The 24,215-nt window shown below is 41.8% G+C and overlaps 1 protein-coding gene across 4 annotated transcripts in view; it reads left to right on the plus strand.

The window, feature by feature from the left end:
• PSD3 (pleckstrin and Sec7 domain containing 3) overlaps window positions 1-24,215 on the plus strand; it is a 435,489-nt gene that overhangs the window by 179,222 nt on the left and 232,052 nt on the right. Inside the window, exon 1 of one of the 4 annotated variants that reach the window (XM_069484906.1) lies at window positions 5,712-5,978. The exons of the other annotated variants lie outside the window; for them this stretch is intronic. The gene's annotated coding sequence lies outside the window, so the exon portion shown is untranslated. Of the gene's footprint in view, window positions 1-5,711; window positions 5,979-24,215 lie in introns of those variants that run through there. 4 annotated transcript variants of the gene reach the window in all.

A 24,215-nucleotide genomic window follows, 5' to 3' on the forward strand; every position in this document is an offset into this window, starting at 1 on the left:
AACATGGGAACATTTCCTGTGCTTTAATCTTGTTCTTTTTGATTTTTTATTTCATAAACTCTCTGTAAATGCAAATACAGCCTACAAGGCATACTTTGCTTTATTGCTCTCTGTAGATACTGCATTTAAAAAAAAAAAACAAAACTGAAGGTTTTTGGCAACCCTGCATTGAGCAAGTCTACTGGCACCAGTTTTCCAATAGCATGTGCTCATTTAGTGTCTCTGGGTCACATTTTGGTAATTCTCACAGTATTTCAAACATTCTCATTATTACTATATCTGTTATGGTGATCTGTGATCAGTGATCTTTGATGTTATTATTGTAATTGTTTTGGAGCATCATGTGCCCATATAAAATAGTGAACTTAGTTGATAAATATGGTGTGTATTCTTACTGCTCCACTAAGTGACGGCTGCCGCCTTCTCTCTCTCTCTCTCTCTCTCTCTCTCTCTCTTCCCCCCCCTCCCCTCTGGCCTCCCTATTCCCTGAGACACAACAATATTGAACTCAGACCAATTAATAACCCTACAATGGCTTTTAAGTGTTCATAAGAAAGGGAGAGTTGCATGTCTCTCAGTTTAAATCAAAAGCCAGAAATGATTAAGCTTACTGAGGAAGGCCTATTAAAGGCTGAGATAGGCTGAAAGCTAGGCCTGTGCCTAGCAAAGGTAAAGTTCTTGAAGGAAATTAAAAGTGCTACTCCAGTAAACACAAGAATGATAAGAAAGAGAAACAGCCTTATTGCTGATATGGAGTAAGTTTTAATGGTTTGGGTAGAAGATCAAACCAGCCACAACATTCTCTTAAGACAAAAGCTAATCCAGATCAAGGCCCCAAATCTCTCCAATTCTGTGAAGGTTGCAAGAGGTGAGGAAGCTGCAGAAGAAAAGTTTGAAGTTAGCAGAGTTTTGTTGATGAAGTTTAAGAGGCCATCTCTATAACGTAAAAATGCAAGGTAAAGCAGCAAGAGCTGATGGAAATGCTGTAGTAAATTATCCAGAAGATCTAGTTAAGATAATTGATGGAGAAGATGCCATCTAGGACTTTTGTAGCTAGACAGAACGGAATGCCTGGCTTCAAAGGTCAGGCTGACTCTTCTTATTAGGCGCTAATGCAGCTGGTGACTTTAAAGTTGAAACCAATGCTTGTTTACCATTCTGAAAATCCTAGCGTCCTTTAGAATTATGCCAAATCTACTCTGCCTGTGCTCTGTAAATGGAACAACAAAGCCTGGATGACAGCACATCTGTTGACAGCATGGTTTACTGAATATTTTAAGCCCACTATTGAGACCTACTGCTCAGAAAAAAATATTTCTTTGAAAATATTACTGCTCATTGACATGTACCTAGTCACCAAGAGCTCCGATGGAGATGTACAAGGAGATGAATGTTGTTTTCATCCCTGCTAATTTAGCATCCATTCTGTGGCCCATGAATCAAGGAGTCATTTTGGCTTTCAAGTCTTATTATTTAAGAAATACATTTTATAAGGCTATATGAGTGCCATAAATAGTAATTTTTCTGGTGAAGCTGGCAAAATAAACTGAAAATCTTCTGGAAAGAATTCTCCATTCTCAGTACCATTAAGAACATTTGTTATTCATTGGAAGAGGTCAATATTTCAACATGAACAGGAGTTTGGAGGAAGGTGATTCTAACCCTCATGGATGACTTTAAAGGGGTTCAGGACTTCGGTGTAGGAGGTAACAGCAGATGTAGTAGAAACAGTAAGAGAACTAGAAGTGGCACCTGAAGATGTGACTGAATTGCTGCAATCTCACGATAAAACTTGAACAGATGAGGAGTTGCTTCTTATGAATGATGAGCAAAGAAAGTGGTTTCTTGAGATGGGATCTACTCCTTGTAAAGATGCTGTGAATATTGTTGATGACATCAAAGGATTTGGACTATTCCATAAACTTAGTTGATAAAGCAGCAGCAGCAGGTTTGAGAGGATTGACTCCAACTTTGAAAGAAATTCTACTTTGGGTAAAATACTATCTAACAGCATCGCATGCTACAAAGAAATCTTTGGTGAAAGGAAGAGTCAGTCGATGCGGTGAACTTCGTTGTCTTATTTTCAGCAATTGCCACAACCACCTCAGCCTTCAGCAACCACAGCTTTGATCAGTCAGCAGCTGTTAACACTGAGCCAAGACCTTACACCAGCAAAACGTGACTCCCTGAAGGCTCAGATGATGTTAGCATTTTTTAGCAACACAATTTTTAAAAATCAAGGTATCTACATTGTTTCTTAAGATATAATGCTATTTCACATTTAATAGACTACATACAGAATAGTATAAGCATAACTTATGTGCACTGGGAAACCAAAAAATTCATGACTTTGTCTATTGAATATTCACTTTATTGCAGTGGTCTCCAACCCAACCTGCAATATCTCTGAGGTATGCCTGTATATTGAAGCGGCTCAGCTCCTACCAGAGCCTTCATATTCAGTACTGGAGACAGGTAAAGGAAGTTGAATATAATCTTTCTTATGAATGCTACTGAGGATTAACATTAAACTTTAAACCAATGTTAACTAAATACTTTGCCTTTATAATTACCACACTTTATATGCTATTTCATATGCCAGTGCCTAAACCTTCATTTGCAGGTCTCTGGTCTCTGAATCTAAAATTATGAAAGGAAAGCCTTATCAATCACACACACTGAACTACTGAGATTTCCTGATTTTTTTTTTTTTTTTTTTTTAACTCACCATCTTGCCATTCAGCAGCGTTCACTTGGAGATTCTGATTCTATTATTGGTCTAGGGTGGCACGGGCACAGTGATAGCTTTAAAGGCTTCTCAGGTGATTCTGATGTGTGGCCTAGGTTGTCAACCCCTTACTACTCCAGGTGTGGCCCTCAGACTAGCAGCATACACAGGTGATTCGTAAGCACGGTTAAGTTTGAGAAGCACGTGCTGGAGCCTGATTAGAGGCAGAATACAAAGCTGAGGAAGACGCAGTCTCACTTCTCAGCGGGTGCAGGCTTGTCAGAGGTCGCTTTGCTCGTCGTGGGGAGAATTCTTCTAATGGAGGTTTGTGAAAGTGAGTGTTGCCCTCTTAACTTGAACTCCTGTTGATGCCTTCTTGGTCCTGTTCCTCTCTTTCCTTCCCTGAGTCAGGGTAACCATGACCTGTTGATATGGAAATGTGAATCTGGAAATTATTTTTTTTGTCAGCATTGGTGTAATAGTGACGGGGTGCTCCCTCCTTTAGAAATATAGAGGTTGGTTGATTTTCCTGCTAGGAAACAGTGTGATTTAGTGATGAACAGTGTGGGTTCCTAGGTCACACCGCTTTCCTTGAAATTTTAGTGAAGTCTCTCTTTCAACCTCAAATTCCTTATCTGGGAAAAGGGATAATAATTTACCAGCACTTAACGAATACTCAATAAATGTTGGCTATTATTATCAGTAATAACAGTGCCTGAACTATTTTCATTAAAACTTCTTCAAAGTCACCTGGTATGAATGGACTTAAGATGTTGTGTATCTATGATAATAATTCTAAGAGGCTTCGATTACTTGAAGGTAAGGAGTTTTAATAATAGTTTGTCTTTATAATTACTCTATTTAGAAGCCTCACCCCAACACAAACAAGGTGACACTGTCTTGCCAAGAGTACGTAATATTATATCTTTAGTATAGAGAAAATAAGATACTGAATGATTATTACTGTGAAACAAAACTGTAAAAGTTTATTGCTCATATTTAGCAACTATTTTCTGATTTAGCACAGAATACTGTGCTTAGCTACAGGCCTGTCCCTCCTTTCAGGCTGTGGACTTCTCAGGTCTGCTGTGTTGGGACTCGGAGAACCTCTGGCACAGTGGCCAGCATATATTGAACACTCAGTTTTTGTTGAATAAAGAACTTAATGAGCAGCTGCTCTGTACTAGAAATGAAGGTGTCTCCCGACGAGGAGGAAGATCAGATAATGGCAGAAATAACTCTACTACGGCGCCTGTAGAACCAGGCTGCCGTTTCCAAGGCTGGGCCACTTTCGGCTTGGGGTGTCCTGGAGGGAGTGTTGTGTTTTGAGGTGGGCTGTGAAGGATGAGGTGGGTTATGTGGAAAGGGTCGTGGGGGCCATGGGGCAGGGTGACTTTCCAGATTGAAGGAGACAAACCGTGGCAGAATTAGGAGCAGCTGCTTGGCTTTGAGGAATTGAGACTTGGGAGTTAAGGGAATTATTAACCTCTTTGCCTGCTGTTCTGTTAATCTTACAGACTGAACAGGTGTTGTGCTTGAAGAGGTAGTAGCTAGTATGCGGTTGATGTTTTAAAACTTCAATGACATTTTAGACATACCAAAAAGTGCAGAAAATAATAAACCCCTGTGATCTCACCATCTCATTAAGAAGTAAAACACTTCAGATGAATCTCGAACTCCTGTTTCTATCTCCCTGGTCCCACTCTTCCCTTCCCTAGGTCTAGGTAACCGAGACCTACTGACATTTATCATTCTCACAGAGGTGTGCGTCCATAAACCTTATATAGTGTTGTTTCATGTGTTTTTGAGCTTCATATAAATGCCATTTTCTTGTTTGCTTTTGTAAAGCTTTTTTCTCAATATTTGAAAGTCATTTTTATGAACCCAAAGCCCTAGTATATCAGTTTGTTGTACAGTATTCATTATATGAGTTTACTGTAACTTATTTTCATTCCATTTTTCTATTTATGAGAGTTTTGGGTGTGTCTTATATTATTTGTCTCAAACAGCATGGCAATGTGCGCATATTCTTACATGTGGCTTCTTATGCACGTAAAAGCAGTCCAGAGAGTTTCTCTAGAGAGTTTCTCTCTCTAGAGAGTATATTTTTAGCCATAAAATTGCTGTATGGTAAGTGTAATCACTTTCTGGTGAACCAGGGCATTCTTGAAAGGACATATTACATTTTCTTTGAGTGTATATAATTTTATCTATTTGTGTTTAGAAAGTAAATTGTAGTTCTTTTACTTCTTGATCCTCATAATCCCCGAGTCCCAACAACAATAGCAAGAGCTGGGAGGCAAAGCGTGGAAACGCAAACAAGGGAAGCAGAGCCCCTGTTTGTTCTTCCCTGGAGGGGCTGATGTGGACTCTGCCATCCATTGGTTAGGTCTGGCTGTCCTGCTCCTGCTGTCCCGGGTTCTCAGATGCTCTGGGGTAGTCCTTGCCCCTGTCCGACAGCTGTGAATGTTGCCTGGCCGCTGCTGGCTGTCTGAAACAGGTTTTGAACAACAGGACAATAAATATTTTCACATCCACGATAGCAGAAAAGCAGAAACAAAACTAGAAATGAAAACAGAACAGCGCAGATCCCATAAGATTATGTGAATTTAACAGAGCTGAATTTTACATAATATGAACAAATTAGATATATTTTGTTGGCTATTTTGGTCACTGCTTTAAAGCCAGAATAAGTTTGCTGTAGGAAATTATGGTCTTTCAAATAGTTCTTCAAAAACCCTAGTGCCATTAAGAAAAACAATGCTGAAGTTACTTTTTTATTTATTTTTTTTTCCTAGTGGTGTTGGACAAATATCTTTTTTTCCCTTAAACAGCGACCACTCCAAATACCCTTAGACAGTTGCCTTTTTTCCCTGCTGCCAGCCTGCCGTCTGGTGTTGAAAGAGTTAAGCGGGAGGTTTGTGAAGTCATGTGTGACTTCATAGGGTCTGGACTTTTGAAGCAGGTCTCTTGGAGGGAAGCTGTGTTGAGAGGGGAGGCTGGGAAGAGGGGGACGTCCTCCTTCAACTTCTTTCAAGTTCTCATCCCTGAGCCCCTGAGGGATCCAGTGGCATTCTGGGAGAATGTCACTGCGAAGTCGCTGTGTAGCAGTTTGTACTCGCCACAGAGGCAGCTTTAGAAGTACATTAATAGAGTCTTTGCAGGAGATGAAAGTTTGCTGAGCAGATGGAACGGGAGAGTGCTCTTCGTGTTCGTGGCAAAATTATGGGCAGACTGTTTGCTGACGGAGGTAACTGGAATTTGTTTTATTGTCTTTGTCTGGTCTTAGGCAGTGCTGGATTATGTATAACCATAGTTACAGAAAGTTCCTTGGATTTGGAAATATTTTATTTCAAATAAAAACATTGTAAGGAGATCTTAGGGAGAAACTTAGGAATATGATTTGTGTATATTATTTCCTAAATAAGCGTAACAAAAATGAAAAGGGTATATTTATTACAAGGTCTGTAATGTTTGGTCAAAATGAGATTTTTCCCTTTATGGAGTTGTGCTGCTCTTTGAGATGATTAGGCATAGCTTGGTGTTCCTAGACGGTGTGTGTACTCTCAGCCAGCCTTTGTGAAACTTCATCCAGGCATTGGAATGTCACCAATTTGAGCTTGGTCATTTAGCAGGGTCCATTCTGACTACTGCATAAGGCTGTCATTCTTATTTCAGTGTATCTATCGCTGCTCTGAAAGTTGGCTATGCTGTTAGTATGGGAAAGATGATTTGTCTTAGAATTCAGCATCAGATTTTAAATTTTAAAGACAAGCCAGTTCTCTAATGAAAAAAGGCGTGGGGAGTTTTTTTCTTGAGCCGAGGGAATTTCAGCCCCATGGTTTCTATCCCTGGGAAAGTCTCTCTCTTTTCATGTTCAAGGCACAGACAAGTACAGGGTATAAGGGAGGTCAGTGATGTTACAGAAGGGGGCGCAAGCCTAGTCCATTGATACTATGTCCATTCCCTTGATGGCTGGGATTAAATTATTCATGACCACCCATGACCCAATGGGAACCCCAGTGGGAACTTCCAGGGTAGTCAGCCAGTTTTAACATGTGTGCTTGTGTGCATATATTGGTTAGGTTGGCGTTTCTGGCCTTGATCATAGATTTTAAGTTCATATTTCCAGTATTTGACAATGCTATTTGTCTTGCTAGCCCATCGGTATAACAATTGTGACTCCTATTTGGACATTTTGTTTCATAGCTTTAATAATAAAGTACAAAGAATACTTGGGGGAGAAAAAAGGAGGTGAAACACTTACGTGAGATGCATAAGCAGAGTGGTTATGAGTGTGGACTTGGGAGTCATAGGCCTGTAAGTTTAAGTTTTACCTCTCTTCTTACAGTTTGACCTCTAGTAAATTTCTTAACCACCCCTGAAGCTCAGCTTCTTCCCATGTGAAACAGATGACAGTCTCTGACACGGGGCTGGTGGGTTTAGGAATTGACCAGGGTGCAGTGCATGGGAAGTACTACCACAGTTTCTTCTACTCTAATAAAAGCTTAATAAACATTAATGATCAATGGCTGCTATTATGTTTAAATCATGCTTTCTTATGTCAGGCTTGTGAGAGGACTTAGATGTTAGAGAAGGTGATAATGAATTTGCAATCGTATGTGTGCTCCCGCTGTAAACGTGCTGGGGCTTCTTTGCGGCAAGATTCCAGGGAACACCTCTGTTCCACATCTCCTATTTGGTCCCTCTCAAATGAAGCCCTCGGTGGTGAGTAGGGCTGGGAGAGAAAAATGGTAGATTAGAGCAATTCCATCAACACTTTGTGAAAACATCTCTGTGCTCATGTCTTGTTGATGAGGTGTCAGTTTCATCATCTTTGAGCATGGAGAGCGGCACTATGTGCACATGGCTCATGGAAGTAAAAAGGAATTGTCACTGTGTCCGTGTTCTTTTCCTAGATGCAGGTCACCTTTGCTGGGCATTAGTCGTTGCTTTTATAGGGCTCATCTGTATGTCTAGCTTTGCCCCTTGTGTCTTTATGCTCCAGGAGTAGCTGTGAAAGCTGCTCCGAGTATCTATTTCCTGGTCGATCACTTGTGGGTAATGTCTTCTTTGCATGAATAAATGAGGTAAAAAATATGTGAAAATGCCTAACACAGTAAGTACTAAACATACTTTTTGCTCCTTAAAAATCGCTCCGTTTTTTCTGTTATGATCGGGGAAATGTCACATAGTTTGTAATTAAGTTTCTTTACCTTGTTATACTTTATAAAGGTCTCGTGTCTAGATCAGTGTTTCTGAAGCTTTTGTTTAATTTAAAATAATTTTCTTGGGTGATTAGTTTACATCATCTAATGTCAGTTTCTTTTTGCTTCCGTGATTGTCAGTGTAGGCTATATTCCTTATAGCTTCTAAATTTAATTTTGATCTAGTTTTCAAAAATACTACGAAAGGAATATGGAGCCAGCCGACGGTAAAAATTCAACTTGAAGTTCCTTTGATTCCACTCCCAGGAAGGAACTTCCATTGGCCATTTCTAACCTACTCTTGCAAGGCATAGTCTGTGCAGCAATTTGGGACTGGATTTGAAAGGGCCTTATTGGTGCAAAAGTACAAACATGGTATGGAAAGTTCCATCAGGTTTGCCAGCTCAGTCCCTGCCTGCAGCTCCGAAGCACAGCGTTTGGAATGTTCAGGAGCTCCCTGGACAGGAACCGCCTGCACAGCTGGGTCGTGTCACCAAGAGCCAAATGCGCCTGACAGGTCCAGCTCCAGCCACACTGTTGTGGGTCATGCAGTTAACCCAGAGTCCCTGCGGGGGAGTGAAGGGCTTGGTTCTCAGCAGAGGGCTGGGCTGAACCTGCTCTGAAACCCCCAATCCTGAAGTTCTGGGAAGGCAGAGCCTGTGTTGGGTTCCAGCAAGGATTTTAGTCCTTGTTTAGCTGGCCTGAGGGGTGTGGTTCAGTCAGCTCTGTGGTCTCCTGTTATGTTTGGCTTTTTGTCACAGTAACATTGGGTGGAGGTAGTCTAGAAGAAGGTGCATTGAATATGGAGTTGGAGGATGTAGGCTCAACTTCGAGCCATGCTGTTTACCCGACAAGAGTTCTTTGGTCCTCAGTTTCTTTACTTGCAAAATGGGACTATAGCGAGGGTGAAATAAAATAATGCTTGTGAAGGTACTATTAATAGATAGCCCACAGAGTGCTCTGTGGGTTTTGGTTGTTTATCTTACTGGATTACTCAAAGGACAATGGCTTATTCTTCTTACCTGGTTTAGGTAGACTGAACTGTTTATGCTTCGGCAAAGGAGGAGCAGTGGTAGCTGTCTCATCCTTGCACTTTGGTCTCTCTGTGAGGTCTTTTGTCCCATCTGTTCTTAAGTATTCCTGGTATGCCTAAGAACCTGTATTCAAAAGGGGATGGGCAATGTAGTTTGTGTGCAGAATGTTCTGCAATAAGCCACTCCCTTTCGTGGATTCAGCTGGTCCTTTCCTGAGGCCCTGCTTTTCAGCATAGGAAACCCCAGGAACTGAAGCCCTGAGCCTCTCTGCTGGCCCAGCTCTGCTGTTGATTGTGAGACCTGGGAAGGGTCACTTCCTCTCTCCATCCTTCAGTTTCCTCAACTGCAGAAGGGCTGGACTAAAAGCCCTTTTCAAATGGGAAGGAGATAGTGACTGTCTTCCCTTTTCTACTTTTCCTCTACCTTGCTATATCCATCATCTTATTGGGCAATTTCTGCTTCCCCTTTTAAATAACTTAAGACAGTCGTCTTAGAAAAGATACAAGTGAATAATGAGGCTGAACTCAGCCGAGATGCCAGGTTGACTACTGAGACTTAAATGTGGTGAAAACCATTTCAGGGTAACAGGGTGTAAAGGATGAATATCAAATCGTCTTGCCTATCATCCACTGACCTTGGCATCACTTCGTTTTGTAGTCGTCCGGAGCTGATCACGTTTGATCAGGACTTATGGGTCTCAGATCCGTTGTTATGGGACCTGTGAGCACCTGAACTGGGGGAGAGAGACAAAGGGTCTCATGGCAGCAAGTGGCTGAAATAGAGATGCCACCTTGAGAAGAAATGGAGAATGAATGTTCTTTTAGCTTGAAGCAGTTCGCCCTTTGGGGCAGGGGAGGAGCCTTTGCCAGGCTGTGTGGGAGATGTTTGCATTGCTGTGCTTCTCATTCTCTCTAGGATTCATCCATCCTGTTTGTTTGGTTTTTTTTTTTTTTTTTTTTTTTTTTTTCCATTTTTCTCAAGCTCTTTATCTAAATCTTGTTGAGTAGAGGAGCACATCTATCATGTGTGGACACTTTAGCTGGCTTTCCCAGGACCAGACTGCATTTCTGTGTGACAGAATAATAGGGAAACATTTGTATTTCTTCAATATTTTGCTGCTAAAAGATAAACAAAAAGACAATTAAAAACTCTGTCTGCATCTTGCTAACCAGAGGTCTCATGAATGGCCCTAGTAGCGGGAACTTGTGTATCCAGCCAGTCCCTAGGGGGACTCATCAGCTGGGCCAAATGTTAGAGACCCATGGAAGATGTCCTTCTGGTTGAAGCAATTTAATGTAAAAATACCAGGAGTCACAGCTACAAAAGACAGTATTTGGTGAGGCTGGCTGAAGCCCAGGTAGATGACTATCTATGCAGGAGCTATCTCTGTTGTAGACTCTTTCAGTCACAATGTAAAGTGGAGATTCTGTTGATCAGGATTTGGCACTTTTTACTAAATCCAAAGATACTTACCTTGCATACATTGTTAATAAGTAGACCAGTACCTATTTAATTGCCAGATGTGTAAGTGCTGCTTCAGGATCAGAGGTGGGGAGATGGCTAACAGATTCGGACAGTAATGAAGAATAAACTTGGGGAGTAGGTTGATGCAAGGTGATTTTGGCCTTGCATTTTCTGGCATCTTGCCCTTGGGAAGCTAGTGTGTCCCATCCTCCATTACGACTTTAAATTCACCATTGATTGTCTGACCTCATGGGAAATGTATAGCTGAGCATTTTCTAAAGCTTAAAAATGAGGGAACCATTTTCTTCTAGAATTCTGAAAAATAATGAAAAAAAAAAAATAATGAGGGAACCAAAAAGTCCACCTGAATGGCAGCGTTTTGTGTAATAATAAACTACTGTAGGCCTTAGTCTGCACCTCCTCTGCGGTGTTCTGTCCCGACCCAGGGCGAGTTTACTGGTTGTTCGGGGGCTCCTGGGTTGATAAGCAATGTGAATTTTACAACCCAGTCCTTTGAAAGTAGTTTTTTTCTTCAAAGGAGAAAAACATTTTTAGCAACAAAATATTTTATTGGGAAATCTAGGTTGAGCAAAAATAGGCAACCACCACCATGCATACACAAGATTATTTCCAGAAACTTCCTAACATGAGAGAGAACATGCAGCACTTACATTTGAGCCACAGTCTCACTAAGTGTCTAAAACATCAGCACGGCCCCATGCCGCCTCTCAGTTCTGTGCCTGTCTTGGCTTGGCGGCCTCACAGTGGGAGGGGCCCATCTCCTGAGTCAGCAGTGTCTCTTCCTGGCACCCAGGTCATCTTGGGTGGTCTCGGGGCCACACAACTGTGGGACTAGCTCTGGCAAGAGGCTAAGAGATCCATCTGCAGAAGCTAGATTGTGGGCCAAGGGCGGGGTTGCCCTACCCAGTATGTGTTAAGTATCAAAATCCACCCATTCTTGGCCAGTGGGGAAGTGATATTTATCTTGTGTTGCACTCAGTTTTATGAAAACACATCTGAAGACTGTCTGATGTAACTGTGCACCAACTTGGTTAAAAATCGAATTGGGTATGTCCTCTTAACTTTTAGGGAAAGCATCATTGTAAAGGAAGCAACAGGATTTAAGGTTTTTTTAATTCTCAAAATCTTGCGTGTGAAGTGACCATTGGCCATTCTTTCTGTGCTCTGATGCCATTCTCTTCACCGGCTTTCTGGATGGTGTGTATTCTCCCCCTGCTACCCTGCCCCTGCATTTGGTGTCCGCGCTGTCTTCATAGTTATTTGGGTTGTCCTGGATCTTTTTCTTTGCCTGCATATTTAACTATGCTTTTGTCTGCCCTGTCTTCTCTCCAGCCCACATTCTGTGTTGCTGAGCCTTTTTAGCTGCCGATGGGCTAGGACTGTAAGTTGCTACGTTGCTGTGGCCATTGCACATCTAAGTCTAGTGTGACTCTGACAGTCCCAGGGGTTGGCATCTGCAGTGGTCCGGTGTCTACTGATGACACAAGTGGTCACAGGAAGATCATTGTGCTGGGAATTGGGAGACTTTGGCTCTGGCCCTAGTCTATCCATATCTAAGTTCTAAATCTCTCTGAAGCTTTCATTTACTCATTCAAAAAGTGAGATCTGATTAAATAATTCAAATGGTGTATTCTACCTTCAAAAATCCATTACTTGACTCTGTGAAATCATATTATCATAATTCTGGCTCCCTAGATTAGCTCTTTGTGACCAATTAGGATTTTTAGTTCAAAATAAGCTGAAAACAGTGAGGAGACAAATTGGAGCAGGTAGACTATACCAGAAAGTTAGTGACAGTGCTCATGGCTTGCCCAGTGACAAAGGTGGAGGGCAAGGGCAGGGCTGGAGGCGGCAAACAAGCGTAGTCCATGCATTTGCAGTCTCGTTCAGGCTGCCCACGCAGCTTGATTTTTTTTTTTTTTCTTCCGGCATTCTTCCCTGGAAGCAACGTCCACTAGTTACTCTTCCTGAGTTGATTGATACAGAATACTTACTTTGAAACCCAAATGCACCTTTTCCAGGAAGGGGGAAGCACCAGGAGAGTAAGAAATTTTATTCTAGTCTCCTTCCCCTGGCTAAAGTGACATGACTGATGTCTTCATCTTCTCCATCCCTTTTCAGAAGGCCCTGCTTTCTCACATGAAAACAGAAGTGTGAGCTACAGCAACTGAAATGAAACCAGCGCGTAGGAGGCAAAAGGCCTTGTAATACTCTCTTGATTCTTAGTTATCCAGGGTATGGATATTGTACACCCTACATTTAGGGGAAAATTTTTCTCCCTTTAAAATCGAAAATGATGGCCTGGGATTGGCAGTCTGGAGTCTGGGGTTTTTCTTGTACTTCACATTAGCTCTGTGACTTTGAGTGCGTCATTTACCCATTTCTGAATTGTTTTCATCTTTAAAATGAGGTGGTTGGGCTAGACAATATTTAGGGTTTTTCCCAGAGCCACAATGCCATGTGCCTGTGATTTCCCTCTTCATTAGCAAGGCCACTAGAGAGGAAAGGCAGTGAGAGAAAAAGAAGTCGAGCTCGATGGTGCTTTGCTGGTGCCTCGTGTATAGCCTATAACCTCTCCAAAGGCAGAGGTTGTCTTTTGATTTTTGTACAGCACTAAGTCCAGGTTTCCACAAAATGTTTTAAAATTGATTGTTCCTTTTTGTTGGTGTACTGATTTTGGCATTTGTTTATCCAGGTGTCAGCAGTCTGTGGCACTTTCTGCTAGGAGCGCAACTCTCAGAGACATTAGTGGCTTCCCAAGGGGAAGTTTCCCCAGTAGTGACAGTAGGACTTATGAACTCTCTGTACCTTCACGAGGAAAGTGTCTCCCTCCAGGGCATTGTAGAAACTTCCCTATCCATCTTCCCTTTCTGTTTCTTTGCTTTTTCTTCCACAAAAGGCCCAAGGACAGTCATTGCTGCACAGCGTGTGTTAAATGTCTGTTGGCTTTCAGGTTGAGGGCTTGCTTGTGCTCTCGAACCTTGGAATGAGACGTAGCAGGGAGCATCTCTGTTTCTCTAGGGGTTTATTTGCCTTTGCTCTCTTGATAATGATGGTACCAATCAAAGCATTTGCATTCCTATGGATAAGGTCGTATACTTGTGTTGAATGGCCTGTTAAGAATATTTTCTGCTCATGAGGTAATCTGGAAATTTCCTTTTCCTATCCTCCTCTTGGTTCCACAGGGCCACTTTGGAGTTGGCAAATTGATATGAGTTTCAAATACATCCTGTCTCCATGAAGGATACATCGTACGTAGGCCCAGAGAATGCTTTCGTTTAGTCTCATACCAGTGACTTCAATGAACAGTATCAATACGAGTAGAGATATTACAAATGCATTTAGTTGTCCATGCTCTCAGTCAACAGAGATACAAAGGATTTCATTTATATGTGCTTATTTTCTTTAATAATAAAAACAATAGGTTTTCAGTATTCTCTCCTGTCAAATTTTTAGACTAGGTGATTAGTTTGATTTCTTTTGGGTTTCCTTCTGCCATTTCGAATTGCTGTAGTAGTGAGACCTATGAGACTTCACCTGTGGGCAGCAGGGAGGGAGAAGAGAGTATTAAGGGGCTCAAGTGGCCCCCACCTGTGTGGCAGGTATCGCTCATGGGATGTTGATGTGGTTCCACAGCACCCTGTTTGTAAGTACCTGTCTTCCGAGTGCCCTGCTGTAGCCCTGAGAGTGATGACTGAGAAGGAAGTTGCCACCCTACTTACGTCACCAAATCTGGAAATGCAAACAAAACCATGTCAATGGGATAGTGCAGTGCCAAAGGTCCAGGGAACCTGTCCACTCTAAGAGATTGCAGGGTTTCCCTGGCTCACTACTGATGTGACAGCCCCTCCTTGCCCTGTCCTCTTCAAGATATCTGTGTAGATGCTGCAAGCTTCTTGGAGTAATAAAATTTCAAATCAATATGGTAATAATGGGCTAGGTATGGTGGCTCATGCCTGTAATCCCAGGACTTTGGGAGGCCCAGGTGGGAGGATTGCTTGAGGCCAAGAGTTCAAGACCAGCCTGGGCAACATAGCAAGACCCTGTCTCCATAAAAAATTTTTTTAAAAATTACCTGAGCATGGTGGTGCGCGTCTGTAGTTCTAGCTACTTGGGAGGACGAGGCAGGAGGATTGCTTAAGCCCAGGAGTTAGAGGTTATAGTGAGCTGTGATCACGCCACTGTACTCTAGCTTAGGTGACAGGTGAGACCCTGTCTCTATTTAAGATAAAATGGTGATAATGAAATACGCTTTGTATTCTAATGTACAAGATATCCTATCTTTTATCTCATGATTTTTTTTCCTTTGGAATACAATTACCCTCAAGTTAAAATTTTATTCTGTTTAAATAACAAGACTTTAGAAAATCTAGATCAATTTGTGAACTCCTTTTAGCCATCGCTGACTATAGATTTGAGTGCAAAGCCTTTCCCACCATTTGGAATAAACTGGTCATTGTAACCAGCTTTGTATGGAACAGTTGTTTCAGATCCCAATCCTGTAATGATGTCATTTGCTTTATACCCAAAGTAAATGCTATGCAAACTAGCTTATTGTGGAATTTGACTGTACTATTTTTCTCCTGATTAAAATCTTCCATAGCAAAGGAGTCCTGCTAAGTGAACAGTTTCCCTTAGATGTTGTATTTGTGCTTCTAACTTTTCTAGGAATAACTTTTATTTTTCCATGAGAAAGCAATCCATCCTATTTAAGGTGGAGTAGGGGTTGTGGTTGAAATTGCAAACAAATCCAGGGGGTGTTCGATTTTGATTTTTTTCTAACTTCAAAGTGTGTTTTCAATGGAAGTGATTCAGTCTCAATGTGGTTTGGGGTTAAAGGGTACAGAATAATAAAAACTATAAATATGTTTGATGGAAGGAGGGTCATATTTAGCCAAGATAAAGTATACTTTACGTTGTTAACATTATAAGGCCTTGAGCTAGAGAGAGGAAAGGTGTTAGATGTCGTAGGAGTCATTAATAGTTTTTTCAAGTTTCTGATGGAAGATACAAGTGTGTCTACCTCAAATTATTTATATATGAGTGAAATAGAGTAAAGAGGAGATGAACTTACAGAAAATTTCATCCTCTTTAGAATTCTTAGGCGACCCAAGGGAGGAAGGGGAATTCCTTTATTTTCTTTCTATGATATCTTCAGATTTGGATAGTAATTATCAGAACTCTTTTTTTTTTCCCTGGGAAGATACAGCTCTTAGATAATTATGGATAATTTGTATTAGTTGAAGGGTATTAATGGAAGTCTTCTCATCCATAGTTATGTTACAGTTTGGCTCCCATCAAGCTGTCTGTCGTACAGGGCCTGAACTCTATGCAATGGGCAGAATCTTGTGTAGGGTTAAGAACCTGTTTTTTTAAAATCAGGGTATTTGTCTTCATATCCCAACTCAGCTATTTCCTGACAGTATTGCTTTGGTTCTGCAGAAAACCCCCAGTCTGTCCTTTGTAGAGTGGTCACAGTAATACCTACTTCTTAGAGTTGTCAGGATCAACTGAGAACACTTAAGTGCTTAACACAGTTCCTGAACTAGTAAGTACACAGTCAGTGTCGGCTGTCATCACCATTCTTACCATCATCATCATCAATGCTTGAATGTACCTCTCTTTCCTTATGCTTTTTATATTATTTCCCTTAATCACAATGCTCAGATTAGCAACAAAGGGCAGTACTGCATACTCATTCCTTTCCTACGTCTCCTCTATACTTAGTACCTTTCTTGGTGCCCTTGGGTCAGGAGAGTTAGGTAAGGATTGACATTATAGCTCAGAGCTGTTATTAGGAGAACCCACTACAAACCCGGAATACAGAGTTCTCCATAGTATCTTTCCAGGAAGGAGGGATTTTCTGAACACCTCTTATATGGTTGTCCCTGGATATATGCAGGGATTGGCTCCAGAACCACCCCAGGATAACCAAATCTGAGCACACACAAGTCCCCAGTCGGCCCTGCAGAACCCACACACAAGGGCTGTCAGAAAGTATCCAGCCATTGTTAATATAATAAGAACAGTTAGTGTGACACCACTGTAACCTGGAAGCCAAGGAGAGTGGACTGGGATGCGTGTGTGTGAACAATGACGATGTCACTGTACTAGTCAGTGTCGTGCTAGGCACCGTTGAATGAGCATGTGTGCTGTGTGGCCATCGCATTCTAAATGATTGTGCGAGTAGAGCAACGAATCTGCATCAAATTTTGCGTTAAGCTTGAGCGTTCCTGCACAGAAACTATGTGGATGATTCAGAAGGCTTTCAGGGACAATGTAATGAGTGCAGCACAAATAAAAATGTGGCACAAATGCTTCGAAGATGGTCGAGAATCTGTTGAAGGCGATGCACATTCTGGAAGGCCTGCAACAAGCAGAACACCTGAGAATGGTGAATGTGTACGGGCTGCAATCCACAAAGGTCCCAAAGTGCCTACTTAGAAGGGGACTGAGGTGTCATTGTCCTATGTACAATGTTTCTTGTATCTTACATCTTCAATAAATGTCTCTATTTTTCCTACTACTACTGCTACATGGCTGCATACTTTCTGGACAGACGTCATGTGAAAAGTCGGCCATCCCCTCCATATACACAGGTTTCATATACAGCAAATGCTGTATTTTTGATCCGTGGGGGGAAAAGCCACCTACAAGTGGGTCTGTGCATTTCAAACCCATGTTGTTCAAGAGTCAACTTTATTATTTCATTATATGAAGGGGGGTGAGGAGAAAATGGACAAGTTCAAATGATGTTTGATTCTCTTGCTCAGATTTGTGGATGTGGCAATTCTAATTCCTCATGCTGGAATGTGTCTGTCTAGGCAATATCTTGCTATAATGGGTCCCTGTAGCCCTTTGGATTTTATTTTTTATTAACGGCTATAGCAGAAACACAGTCTTCATTGGTACATAGTGGAAAAAACAACATGGAAACTGAATATCTCTTTGTAAAAATTAAAATAGTAGGAAAATTTGTGGGTTTTTGCTCAAGAAAACTCCATGCCTGGTTCCACACATTCTGGCAAAAGGGAACATCTGGGGAATGTCCTTCTATACTTCACGTTGCATAATGCTTAGTACACTTACTCCTTGATGTGTATTTATATCTAAAACCTTTGCTGAAGGGCTCTCCTTGACTGAATATTAACAAAGTCTGTATATTAGTAAAACCATACAATTTCATGAGAGCTATTCATCTTAAAACATCCAAATTGCCCTCAGAGACGCACAAAAGTCTTTTCCACTTAAGCTCCTGACAAGCGCATTTATATGTCAAACTACCTGTAAGGAGTTTCTACAACACGAGGATTATAAAAAGGCAAGCGAACTTTGGAACTCTGCAGTCTCGGGCTACTTGGTGTTTATGGGAATTCACATGTGATGCTGCAGAGAGTGGCTGTGGTTTTGGTCTAAGCGACTCTGGTTGTGTGGTGGCCAAATGCTGGTTGGGGTGATCTTCCAGTCTCATTATGTATCTAGCAGTGGGCCCCAGGTACTACTGCTTCCTTCTTGGTCTTCTGAGACATTGCAAAACTGGTCAACTTGGGAGGATGGTGAAGTCTTACTAGGTTGTTGGCCTTGGAAACAGCAGAGAAGGGTCCTTCACTATCTTTCTGCATCTGTTATTAGTGGGTAGGGTTTCTCTGTCACCTTTCTTCCCTACCTTTCCTACCTCTTCACTGGCCTTGAGTATTCTGTTTAGAAATAAAGTAAGTTTTAATTAAAGTGGAGGACTGGGGACCCTATGTTAGTTCATGCATTTAAATCCATTTTGTTATCTTCATATGCTCAGGGTTTCTCTCCCAAGTTTCTTCTCCCAGCGTAGAAGATTCTATCTGTGCTTCTCTCTGAAGCTTCCTGAGGATAGTTCAGCACATGAGGGTCTTTTTAAAAACTCAAAAGAATTTTGGCCGTCTTCATCATAGTTGAGTCACCTAGGCATGACCAGTTGACGCTAACTGGGTGCAACCCAGAAAAGCCCACCTGCTCACCAGGGCCCCTCGTCTTACCCAGGTTAAACAATTACTGCACTTCCTCTCTCTATGTACATGTACACGTGGGATCCAGACAGCCCTTTCTCCTCATGGCAGGTCATGGTCATTCCTCCCTGCTAGTGGGTTTTGAAACTGTGTGTGTGTGTGTGTGTGTGTGTGTGTGTGTGTGTGTTTAAATAGCAGACACTTTTTAAATAAGAAAGCATTATGAAGAACTCCCAGTTTCATCAGCTGGTTGGAAGTAGAGCTGCTCCGTTAGAAGGTGGAGTTGGGGAGCTGCTGAGCTCGCTCTCTGGGCCTGCCCGGCACTCCCAAGGTGCTGCCTCTTACTGGGTTGTCCCCACTGAGAATACATGATGTATTTCTCCCTCCTTTTCCATGTTGTATGTGAGCATGCATGAACATAGGTTTACATACTAGCAAACTGTAACAAATAGACAGTCTACTAAGCCATCTGTTTAGTGTGGATACTACCTAACTGCCTCAGGCAGGAGTTGTCACTGCTAGCCATGGTTTCATGAGATAGTTTTGGTTGTAAACTTGATTTTTGCCCAACAGAAATCGCAGGACTTTCTTTTGCTTTCCATGCCCTACTTAGGTTCTTGTTTTAGTACTTTTTAAATAGGACATAATATTATGACTTCCTCAGGTATGGCAGACTGTAGTAGAATTTTAGAGTTAAAAGGGACACTTATCTAGTCCCCCTTCACACAGATTTACACACACAGTTGTGCAGATGAATGTACAAGGAAGTAAGGTGACTGGCCCAAAGTCACATATCAATGATGAAATTGGAACTAGAATTCTATACCGTTCTTTATATACCCTGCTGTTCCACAGTATTATCAGCATGTGCCTTCCCCATCTGACCGTTGTTTGTGAATCTGCTATTCCACGTTGGCACTGCGGGACCTCTCCCAGAGAGGCACTGTGAGCAGCAGTGCAGAGTGTGGTCTCTGAGGTGACACTGCCAGGACACACGTCCCAGCTCTGTCATGCTGCCCTGATGTGTGTGTGGGAAACCTAGCACATGTGCCTTATTCTCCCCATCTGTCAAATGTACAGACTAATGATACCTACTTCATAGAGTTGCCGTGAAGATTAAATGTGTTAATGCCTATAAAAGTCTCAGAACAATACCTGGGACATCAAAAGTGCTTAATACACATTAAATGTCATTTTTGTCTGTATGCTTCGAATGACATGGGAGAGAAATTAAGTAGAGTCCATTATGGATCATCCAAAATGTTTATTTCAGCCTGGGAGACCAACTAGGGTTGATGTAAGGTTAGCATAATGTATATACCACCCCCCAGATCATCTCTGGAAGGCCAGCATGTTCATCACAAGTGTTGGGAGACGTTTTGGCTCAGCCCCTACCCCACCCCCACCCACAGTCTATTACTCAGAGTGACTGAGGGCCTGAAGCGTAGCTGCTTCAAATGATGTGGTGGGGCATTCTCAGGTGGGTGGCAGTTCTCACTAAGCTTTTCCGGCTCATTCACTTGGCAGTCACATTGCTTTGAAATACTACAGAGTAATTTTCTTTAAGACCTAGAGGACAAAGGGACCCACAGTAGGATCCTTGCAGGCCTGTGGGATGACTCCTTTCTACTAAGCACACACCAGTATTTTGTTCCTCCGTGTAACAACATAAATTATTATGTGGAATTAACAGTGTGTGGGAGGAGAGAAGTTTTCATGGAACGATGACCCTGCAGTGTCGGTCTCTGTGAATGATGTGGGTGAGATAACCACAAAGTGCTGCTGAGGAACTACCACGGCTGTCGGTCCACTGCCATGGGCTACGTGGGAGGCAGGGAAGACACAGTGCGGAGCTCGTTTGTGTCGTCACTGTGTCATGGGAGAGCGGCAGCCAAGCTCAGGCCTTGCTCTGTGTGATGAGTAAGACACATGGAGGATAACCCCGCTCGTCCTTGGGCACGGTGTTGAGTTTACTCGCAGTGGTGATGCTGGCGGTGAGTGGTGTGTTCTAGAACCACTGGAGCTGCAAAACCTCCTAAGGAAACTGTTGTCTTTCTCTGGGTGAGTAAACCTGGTTGCTGCTTAAGTCGCAGAAATGTTCCTCCTCAAAGTAGGCCTCCCCTTCGGCTAGAGCCATCACTCCCCTTCCCTGTCTGTGGGGAACAGACTCCGCCTTTAAAGGGCCAAGGAGCTGTGTGAGGAAAAGCAGACGGGAGGTGCTCCAGTGTTGCAAGAGAAGCCAGGGACGTTTACCTTTTAACAGTGGATCTTTTGAAGGAAAGCTTTGCCTGACTGTATTTGGCATTTTTTTCTTCTTTCATGCTTAAGAAAATATTTTGTTTTAAAAATATAGAAACATTCAGTTAGGTTTGTGTCTAAAAGTTCAACGGAGAAAATGTATTTGGACCAGGAATGTTTCTTTGGTCCATGCTCTGATAAATTAACAGCGGCAGAAACTGATGAACTAACCCATCAGAGCACTTGTAAATGGTGTGCGAACTCTCAGATTAGGGTCCTGAGAAGCCTGTGCAGTTCTTTGGTTAAGATGAGGAGCAGCAGCCCGGCTGTTTGGGAGGGAGCTAAGTGCAGGAAGTTTTGTTTTGAGCTTTAGTTCCCTTTTTACAGGCCTCTCCCTTCTGTTTGTTTTAAAGTTAGTTTTGAGTTGTCTGCCATTCCTCATGAGTATGATAACCGATTTCCTCAGGCTTTTCATTTGTAGAAAATTCAGAGACTGATTGAGATCACTTAAAAAAAAAAAAAAACAAGGCCTAGTTTGCAAAACCTTTTTGAAATGCAGTTAACTGAAATAGGTTAGCTTACTTTTATTGAACATTGTTTTTTAAAAAAATTGAACTTTGATTTGTATGTACTCAAAAATAATTGCTCGACTTGGCTTAGGTTTTTTTTTTTTTTTTTAGAGGACAGGATACATTCATTGAATAATGATATTTAGATTTACGAATGACAAAACTGCTTTTGGAGAGCAGAAGGGACAAGGAAAGGAAGGTCAGATTTCCTTTCAAGGAAACCCATGTTCTCTCACTTGCCAAGAGTGGTGAGGCAATGCTGACCTTGAGGTCATTATTCATACTTAATGTTCCTTGATGACATCGTGAAGCTATAGCTATACATGAAAACAAAACTAAAGCTCTACTGGCATTAGCAGAAGATTGTTCTAGAAATTAAAAGCCCTGCTGAGGGCTGTAAGGTGAATCCAGGTGTGAGCTGTGTCAGCCAGCATTACATTATTTCACTATATTATTAACTGGTTAAGCTGTATGATTCATTTGATCAATGAGATAACTTAAAACCATCTGTCATTAAGCTCTTTATTACAGAGATTAGAGAGCCGCGTCTATACACGATAGGTACTTAGGGCAGTCCTCTGTCATTTCATCCTGGAGTGACTCTCCCCTTACCTGGTAGCTGTCTGCCTGATGTACAACGCAATGTCTTGAACATAAAACAAGTTGTTGATCTGACTGAGGTTAGTAAAAAGTCATCATTGTTCTTAAGCAAGATAGAGAATTACTTGAACACCTCGGAGCTGACCTGAGTGCTTTTAGAGTTAAGTCTCATTTCATTTACTGTCTACATTTATGGTCTTTTGCCAGTTGGTACTCAAACATCAAGAACTATAAATGGTTTGACCTAAAAACCTCCACTTAATCCTAGTTACCTATGAGAGTTACACTATTAGAACAGAGGAGAAACGTAATCAGTCTCTGTAGAGCCGACTCTGATTGTTGCCGAACTTGCTCTTATTCTTCTTGTCCTCTGTTTATGCATGCCAATGTTTACTTTACCTGGGTAATGTTGCAGATGACATTTACACAGAAGCGTTTGGGTAGTTTATAAAAATACAGTGTCATAGTATTGGCATGTGTCAAGAAGATTTGTTTACCACAAAGCAGTGAAGTTTCGGTGGGGAGCTGGCCCCTGGTCCAGTGAGTGACCACGAGCTTGGTCATGGCTGGTTGAAGAGCATCTCACATTTGCTGTCTATATTTTACTTTCTGGTTCTTGATTTTTGCATGTTGTATGGCATCCACTGGGTTTTTAAGATTCTCTGTCACTACTATCTGGAACTCAGTTTCTGGCTTCTGAGCATATAGCTCTTCACTTTTGCCCCATAGGTCTCTATCCTAGTTTTGTTTCATTTCTTCTGGATGTTTAATTAAAAATAGTGCCATCAGATCAAACCAGAAACAAAGAACTTAATTGGAACCAGATTTGCATATGTATTAAAAAAACCCTTAAGGAATTTGATTTATGGAAGTAAACTTGGCCCTCTGTATCTGGGTTTGCATCAGTGGATTCAATTAACTGCAGATTGAAAATATTGGGGGGGGGAGAGTGGTTAAGTGTGTACTGAAAATGTACATACTTCTTCCTTGTCATTCCCTAAATGATACAGTATAACAGCTATTTTCATAGCATTTACATTTATTAGGTATTTTAAGTAATCTAGAGATAATGTAAAGTATATGGGAAGATGCGCATAGGTTATGCATGTAGGTCTTGCACAGGATGTGCAAAAACACTATATCCTTTTATATAAGGGACTTCAGCATCTATGATTTTGGTATCCAAGGAAGGTCTTAGAACCAATGCTCCCTGGATACCAAGGAATGATTTGTGTATATTCACTGTAGACAATTTGAAAAGCACGCAGAAGAAAGCATATCTATTAGTTCCACTAAGAAATTAGTATTCTCACCATTTTGGTATATGCATTTGTAGCCTTTGTATGTGTATGTGAGGGTGCATGTGCACAGGTAGATAAAGTCTATGTAAGTGAATTAATGTCTTCCTGGTATTGTACAGTATACATATATCAAGTTTATTTAAAATGAGTACTTCCCAAAGTATGTTACAGATACCATTGGTGATACGAGATAATGTAGGGAATATATGAATGAGCATTTTTGTATTAATACTTATATGTGCATTCTGATGTGTATTACAAAATTCTAACTAGCACATCAAACATGATTTCATGGTTACAATTACTTTGGAAGACCTTGAGACATTGGAAGTCCCCAACACCTCTTCAGCATCTCACTCATTAGGCGATTTCACTGGGCCTCCAGTATCCAGCATATCAGCAGTCTGCTCAGCTCTGGCTTCACAATGTATTCATAGTTCAACTTTTTTACCACTACAACTGATCCAAGTCACTGCGGTTTATTGCATTGTCCTTTTAACTGGTGTCCCACTTAAGTGTTTTCTCAATTCATTGGCTTCTCACCTCACCCAGAGTCAAAGCCAGACTCCTTACCATGACCTACCAGTCCCTGCACAGTCTCGTCCCCGTCTGCGCCCCGTGCATACCTCTGTGACCTCATCTCCTCCCACTCTTCTTGCTCGCTCTGCTTCGGTTGTATTGGCCTCTCTCTTTGCCCGTTTTTGAACACATGGGGCATGCTTCCACCTCGGGGTCCTCTGCCCTTGCTTTTCTTTCTTCCTGGGGTGCTTACCCCCAAAGAGTCCCATGGCCCTTCCCCACTTCCTGTTTTGAAAGGTTCTCTTCTGGTCCATACTTACCTGGCTACCTTCTCTAAAATTACAACTTCCCCAGTCCCCAAGCCCTCATATTCCCCTTGCGTGTTCTATTTTTCCTTCTCAGCTGTACCACCAACGTGCTATGTATTTTGCTTTCATCTGTCTGTCCTCTAAAATGTGAGCTTCACAAGGGCCAGGGTTTTTGTCTGTTTTGATCACTACTGAATCTCCGGCTCCTAGAATAGTTCCTGGTATATAGTAGGCACTCAGTAAA

This window comes from Eulemur rufifrons, chromosome 12, assembly GCF_041146395.1.
Source record: "Eulemur rufifrons isolate Redbay chromosome 12, OSU_ERuf_1, whole genome shotgun sequence".
Lineage (NCBI taxonomy): Eukaryota > Metazoa > Chordata > Mammalia > Primates > Lemuridae > Eulemur > Eulemur rufifrons.